Source organism: Dasypus novemcinctus, chromosome 3, assembly GCF_030445035.2.
Source record: "Dasypus novemcinctus isolate mDasNov1 chromosome 3, mDasNov1.1.hap2, whole genome shotgun sequence".
In the NCBI taxonomy this organism is placed as follows: Eukaryota; Metazoa; Chordata; class Mammalia; order Cingulata; family Dasypodidae; genus Dasypus; species Dasypus novemcinctus.
Genome location: NC_080675.1, coordinates 162,381,276 through 162,389,122, shown reverse-complemented (window position 1 = coordinate 162,389,122; position 7,847 = coordinate 162,381,276). Strand labels below are relative to the sequence as shown.

The 7,847-nt window shown below is 37.7% G+C and overlaps 1 pseudogene; it reads right to left on the bottom strand.

Moving 5' to 3' along the window:
- Nucleotides 1-6,904: 6,904 nt before the first annotated feature.
- LOC111766463 (U6 spliceosomal RNA) lies at nt 6,905-6,987 on the bottom strand (annotated as a pseudogene).
- Nucleotides 6,988-7,847: the final 860 nt, after the last annotated feature.

Here is a 7,847-nt window from a genome sequence, read left to right as displayed (position 1 = left end):
GAAGTTACAGCTTATCTGAGATTTAACTTTCCCACGCAAAAGTTTGATTTAACTGCTTCTTCTATCACATTCCAACCATTTTAGTTTTTACCTGCTCCCCCCTTTGTCAAATAAGGAATAGAATTTAGTGCTGAAATGGCACCGACTTAGTTAGCTCCTTCTTGGGCATCCTTCCACTGCCCATAGGACTGGCCTAAACTGGTCTCCTCCACTGCTGTCCAACCCGGGAGTGGGAGACTGAGGCAGCAGGCCGCCGGGTTACATCAACATTTTTCTTCTGTGAAAATTAACCTAATCTTTGGGTTTTTTTTTTTTTTTCTTCAATTTATGGCCGACAAAGGTTTAAACTGGGAAATTACCAGGCAAACTGATTCTTAATTCCCTAGCCTAGTAGATAGGTTTAATCTGCCACACCTAGTCTTGCCTTAAAAGCTCTTGCAAAGAGGAGGCCCTTTCCCAATTGTTTCCATAATCAGATTTCTATGACTTTTTCATCCTGCTTAGTTCAATTTGGGCTTTAAGAATATTTATAAATATAACTGCATATTTAATTTTTAACAATTTGAGCAAATAGGCAGACATGAATAGTTTGACACAACAACATGACTTTAGTTACTTTAAACTTTTCAAAGACTTTTGAAACTCTTCTTAATTTGCACTATGACCATGCAGTTTACCACAAGAATTTTCTTTCTTACTTAATGGATTGTAATAACCAAAATGTTCTCAATGCCTTAGCACCATTTTGTTTTAGAACTTTATATTTTACTTTGAAATTAGCAGAATTTTGGATAAGCAACAAGATTAACTTTATATATATTTACTGAGGCTATTTGAAGCCTCAGGGAGACAGACTGCTTTCTCTCATGAATTGCCACTCTTAGGAACACTGACCGTCAAGGCAGGAGACTTCTCCCCCTCCACCCCCCTTTCTGATTTTGGAGATAATAAAACTCCAGTGGCCATTTAACCTTATTCTATCAGGCAGCAATTTATTTAGTTTACACTTGAATTCATGAGAGAAAGGGTTACTAATACCAGGAGAGGAGACAGTGATGTCCCAGCTCTTCTCAATTATGAAATAACCGTAGGCAAAGGCAAAGGGTGAGGTTAGGCTTGAAGTAACCATAAACAAAGGAAAGGTTAGTGTAGAATTTACACTTAAATAATAGTTTCAGGCTAAATTCACCCAGCTATAATCTCAGTTATTGTCTTTCCACTGTTTTATAATATAAATGCATTTATAAATGATTTTAACTCTTAGTTACAGTTTTTATTAATTTTTTTAAAACCTATTAATTTTATAACACCTTTAAATACCTTTCATTCAACTTATAACATATTAAATGAACTTAACCATTACTTTAATTTTTCCTTTAAAGTGAAAGAATAAATCTCTTGCAGTTAGTTTGAAATAAAAGGCTACTTTTCAGGATTTGATTTCTAGAACATAAAATGTTCTTTTAAAAGAACTCTTCTTCAAACATTGAGGATATGATGAGGTTAAAGCACAAGAAGCTATTGATAAAATATTTTCTTTGTATATTGATCTTACTCAATTTAATCATAAAAATTTCCCTTCCACAAACCTTCTACACTTTCAGTATTCATTCAGGTTCTGTCCCACACTCTACTCTTTCCAATAATCAATCATTTTATCTTAGGACAAAATCATCTTCTGTTGCCTTAACAATAAAAACACACTCCATATATCCCACATACTAAGTTACCAGGCAAACGTCTTGCAACATATAATTGCCATTATACTAACCAAGTTTGTTAAAATAATGAACTTTTCTTCACTTTAAATACTTAGTAGCATGTAATACCAGAAACAGTTTTTTTGGAAGCAAGTTGGCAGGGGAGATTGGCTGCCGAATAAGTTTGTTATAAAATTGCCTTTTATTATTATTATTATCAATTCAGTTTTGTTAAATAATGACTTTCTGCAATTAGCCACTTAAATACCTTAAACAATGCTTTGTAAAACTTTTATATTTATACCCTTAACACAAATTTTACCTTCACAGAACATTCTCTTACTTAAGGTTACTACAATACCTTCTAAGAACCTGAGCAGAATGCAAACGTATTTTGGCTTTGACACCCTAAGGAGGGAACTTTACTGCATTTATTCTGATTCTGCTTTTCACCTCCTTCACTTCCCCCCCTTCCAGGCAGTCGGGTGCACAACAAACAGGAATGCGGCTTATGAATAGAAGGGTGGACTCACTGGAAAGGGGCAAGCCGCTCCCCCCTTTCCAGCTTTCAGCCAAAATGGGCAGACAGAACCTACTCAAATTTGGCAACTCTCCCAGGAACCCAGCCGCCCTGACTGGGACATTCCCAACAGACTTGGGTGCTTGGCGCGGACACAGATGGCCTCCAAGCCGGCAAAGGGCCAGACCAGAGACAAGACACCAGAACATGCACAAACATCTAGACTCCTCAGCTTTTGCCCCAGAATCATTTCACCCCCTTGCCAATGGCAAGGGAGGGCTCCAGCTCAGCTGTAATTCTACTTCATGTAAGGACACAACTCCAACACTAACATTGAGCTGACACAGACAGAAGCACAAAGGTCACTAATCTGACTCACAAGTTTATATATTTATTTTCACCACGGCTGCCCCCACAGCCATCACAAACCTCAGAACACTTAACATTTGGTATAAAGCAAATTCATTCACAAATTAGCACCATAACAAAAGATTCCAGCTAGACTTTTCCACTGTTTAAACTTTACACCCAGACCAAGCTCCACCAGAAAAGCCGATCCATTTTCCTGTAACCAAGTTTTGTTTTCCTTAATCTAGACCAATTTCCAGGATATTAGGACTCGAACCTATAAATACCCTTCCTATTAAAATCGAGACTCCACTCCTTTAGTGGATATAAGACCAGTACCAGATTCTAACATGCAGTTAGACAAACCCAAAACACCAGGGCTTTTCCCCGGTTTTCCTCCTTTTCCCAAGCCTAGAGAGAACGGCTTCCCCCCAGCCTTCTGGGGCTACTAGGGTTCTCTCGGGAGGTGATCAGCCTCCCCTTCCTAGCAATTAAAGCTAGGGCCTTCCAGACTCTGCTCACCCGGGGAGTCTTACCTTCTTCCCTGTTCGGAGCTCTTTTTCGTTCCCAGAATCTTTCTCTTCAGACCTTCCATTGCCCCTTGATTTTGTCGGGAAGATTCTGGTGGAGCCCACATCTTTTCTGGATTAAATTTAATCCAGGGGCGCCCAGATTTGGGGTTCACCCGAGTCCTCCCGGCTTCCTCGGGGATTTGGAAGGGGCAGCAAAATGCTACCGTCTCTGGCCTTCATTTATTGTCCCTTCGCGGTCGCCATTAATGCTGTGGAATTTAAGAGAAGTTCAATTATTTGAGTATAGAGAGGCCAGGACTCAGCAATGATTTTGAGAAGGAAAAATGGTTTATTGACGGCCGGCCGGACTCGGGAGCTTTCTGTTTGAATCCCGAGCCCGGAACAAGATTTTCAAACGTCTTTTATACAGAGAGGAAAGGCCAAATGGTCCCTTTGTTTCAGTTCTCAATAGGCTTCAATTAGCATATATCTCTTTCACATCTTAGGTAAGCTTTTAGCAAGGACTCCAGACATTTTAGATAAGCCTTGGTTTTTGCATTTCCCCTAAATACTTAAAGTTTATAGCCCTTGCTTTGTTAAACATTTCCTGGGACTGGAGCCTGCTGGTCCCTAAGAGCAGGACTGCAGCCTCTTACCTGTTTCACACCCACAAGTCAAACAACTTAGTTATCTCTGAAGAGACAAAGAGCCTTCCACCCATAGCCCACATCAATAGTATGTAAGTGTTTTGAATTACTTACAATTTGCCAGTGGCTATTAATGAGGTCTTGGCTTAAAGATAAGTTCCAATCTACCATTTTTAACCATTTGCCCTCTTCCAAGCACTAAACTCGTAGCTCTCCTACATTTTCTGAGTGTTCTTAGCAACAAATTGCAAAGTAGGCTAGTCACCACATTTTGTTAGATAAATGGTAATTACTTTGAAATTTTGGATATGCAATTCTAGGTGTAATATGTATGAAGAATGTATTAGTTTTCTATTGTTGCAGAACAAATTGTCACAAACTTAGTGGCTCAAAATAACATTCATTTATTATCTCACAGTTTTGCAAGTCAGAAGTCTGGGCACAAATTAGCTGGGTTCTCTGCTCATGGTCAAACAAGGCTGAAATCAAGGTGTGAGTCAGGATTAGGTTCCAATATGGACCTCAGCATCTTCTCAGTTTATTCTGGTGGTTTCCAAATTCAGTTGATTGTGGCTGTAGGGACTCATGACTATTTTATTTATTTGTTTGTTTATTTATTTATTTCAGAATTTATTTCAGATTAAAAAATCAAACAAGCAGAAAAGACAGAATTCTCATACCTGCCTCCACTCGCACTCAGTTTACATTAGGGTGGTTCCTTTGTTACAGTTGATAAAATATTATTATAATCTTATATTATAATAATACTGTTGTGGTTTGAAACTGTATGTATCCCAGAAAAGCATGTTCTTAAAGTTAACCCATTCCTGTGGGTGTGGACCCATTGTATGTAAGACTTGTTGATGAGGCTCCTTCAGTTAAGCTGTGACCCAACTCATTTAGGATGGGTCTTAATCTTCTTAATGGTGTAATTTATAAATGAAATGAATAGAGAGAGGGAGAAAGAAAGCCACAGACCCAAGAAGCCCAGAGCAAAGAAACCCAGAAGAGAAGGGAGAGAGAAGTGGATGCCACCATGTGCCTTGCTACATGGCGGAAGGGCCCAGGATCGCCAGCCGATGATCTTAAGTAAGAAAGCTTGGCTTGATGATATCTTGATTTGGACATTTTCTCAGCCTCAAAACTGTAAGCTTGTAAACTAATAAATTCCCATTGTTCAAGCTGAAACCATTTCATGGTATCTGCTTTAAGCAGCCTAAGAAACAAAAACAAGTATTATTAACAATAGTCCATAGTTTATATGTGTTCACTCTGATGTACAGTCTATTCTTCAATTATTCTAGCAACATATATACAACCTGAAATTTTCCCTTTTAACAACATTCAGATATATAATTCTGTGGTGTTATTTACATTCACAATGTTGTACTGCCATTGCCAAAGTCCATTACCAAAACTTTTCCATCACCCCAAATAGAAATACTGTACTGATTAAGCATTAATTCCCCATTCCCTACTTCCACCCTACCCTTGGTAATGTGTATTTTAGAATCTGCTTCTTCTGGATTTGCTTATACCTATTATGTCTTATCAATGAGATCATAAAATATCTGTCCTTTTGTTTCTCGCTTATTTTATTCAACATTATGTCTTCAAAGTTCATCCATGTTGTCACATATATCAAAACTTTATTCATTTTGAATGCCTGAATAATAATCCAATGTACGTATATACCATATAGTATTTAAACATTCATCTGTTGATGGATACTTGGGCTGTTTCCATTTCTTGGCAATTGTGAATAATGTCACTATGAAGCTCAGTGGGCAAAGATCTGTTAATTCCTTTTGTAATTCTTTTGGACAGATACCTGGGACTGCTGGGTCCTATGGTAATTCTACACTTTGCTTTTTGAGGAACTACCAAACTGTTTTCCACAGAGGCTGTACCGTTTACATTCCTACCAAAAATGAATGTGTGCTCCTATTTCTCTATATCCTCTCCAATACCCCTAATTTTCATTTTTAAAAAATAGAGACATTCCTGTGGGTGAGAAAGGGTATCTCACTGTGCTTTTGATTTGCATTTTCCTAATGGCTAATGATGTTGAGTATCTTTCACATGCTTTTTGGCCATTTGTATATCCTCTTTGGAGAAATATCTATTTAAGTGTTTTCCCATTTTTATTTGGGTTGTCGTTTTGTTATTGATATATAGTAGTTACTTACATATTCTAGATAGTAAACCTTTATTGAGTATGTGGTTTCCAAATATTTTTGCCCATTCTATAGGTTGTCTTTTTTTACTTTTAAGATGAAAATTTTTTTAAAGATTTATATTTTATTTATTTTTCTCACTTTCTCCTCCCCCACCCCCCCATTGTCTCCTCTCTGTGCCATTCGCTGTGTGTTCTTCCTGTGTCCACTTGCATTCTTGTCAGCAGCACCAGGAATCTGTGTCTCTTTTTGCTGCATCATCTTGCTGTGTCAGCTCTCCATTTGTGCCATGCCACTCCTGGGTGGGCTGTGCTTTTTTTGCGTGGGGTGGCTCTCCTTGCAGGGCACAATCCTTGTGTGTGGGGCTCCCCTATGTGGGAGACACTCCTGTGTGGCATGGTACTTCTTGCGTGCCTCTGCACTGCACATGAGCAGTTCACCACACGGGTCAGGAGGCCCTGGGTTTGAACTCTGGACTTCCCATATGGTAGGCAGACCCTCTATCAGTTGAGCCAAATCTGCTTTTCTATGATGAAATATTTTGTTGCACAAAACTTTGTAATTTTGGTGAAATCCCATGTATGCATTTTAGGTTGTTGTTGCTTGTGTTTTAATGTAGTCTAAGAAACCATTCCCTAATACAAGGTCCTGAGGATGCTTCCTTATGTTTTCCTCTGGGAGTTTTATAGTTCTGGTTCTTATATTTAAGGCTTTTGAGCTATTTTGAATTGATTTTTGTATGGATGAAAGGTAAAGGTCTTGTTTCATTCTTTTACATATGAACATCCAGTTTTCCCAGCGTCATTTGTTGAAAACACTATTCTTTCCCAATTGAGTGGACTTGGCATCCTTGTCAAAAAATAAGGGACTATAAATGTAGGGGTTGATTTTTGAATTCTCAGTTCTATTCCATTGGTGTATATGTCTGCCCATGTGATAGTACCATGCTGATTTGAGTACTGTGGTTTTGTAATAGGTTTATATCTATATCTATCTATCTATATATATTGAAAGTTTCATTAATTTGCATGTCATCTTTGCACAGGGGCCATGCTAATCTTCTCTTTATCATTCAATTTTCTTTTTTTTTTTTTTTTTTAGTATACGTGCTGCTGAAGCAAGCACTATAATAGTTTTTAAGATAAGAAAGTGTAAGTGCTCCAGTTTCATTTTTCTTTTTCTGTACAGTTTTGGCTATTTGGGTTCCATACCCTTCTATATAAATTGGATGGCTGGCTTATACAATTCTTCAAAGAAGGCTGTTGGAATTTTGATTGAGGTTGCATTGAATTTGTAAATCACTTGGTAGAATTGACATCTTTAACAACATTTATCTTCCAATCCATGAATACAGAATGTCCTTCCATTTATTTAGGTCTTCTTTGATTTATTTTAGAAAAGTTTTCTAGTTTTCTGTGTACAAGTCCTTTATATTCTTGATTACATTTATTCCATTTATTCCTAGATAGTTGATTAGATTAATTGCTATTGTAAAAGAAATTTCTCTGTTGATTTCTTGTTCAAGTCATCCATTACTAGTATATAGACACACTTACTTGCATGTTAATTTTGTACTGAGCCACTTTGCTGCATTTATAAGTTCTCAGCTATGTTATAGATTTTTCAAGATTTTCTGTATATTGGATCAAGCCATTTGCTAATAAGGAATGCTGTTAACAATTTGGATGCTATTTTAGTTTACTAAAACCTGCTGGGAGCAATTAATCAGAAAAGTGTTGGTTTTCATAATAGGAATTTATTTGGTTAAAAGAAAAAAGAAAAATGTCCACATCAAGGCACTAGGCAAAGTTTTCTCCCTGAAGGTTGGCTGCTGGTGATCCTGGACTTCTGAAACTTGGCAGGGCACAACAGCAGTTCATGCCCTCTAGGGCATGTTGCTTTCACCTTCTTGTTCTAAGCACTCTCTGCTTAGTGGGTTCCTC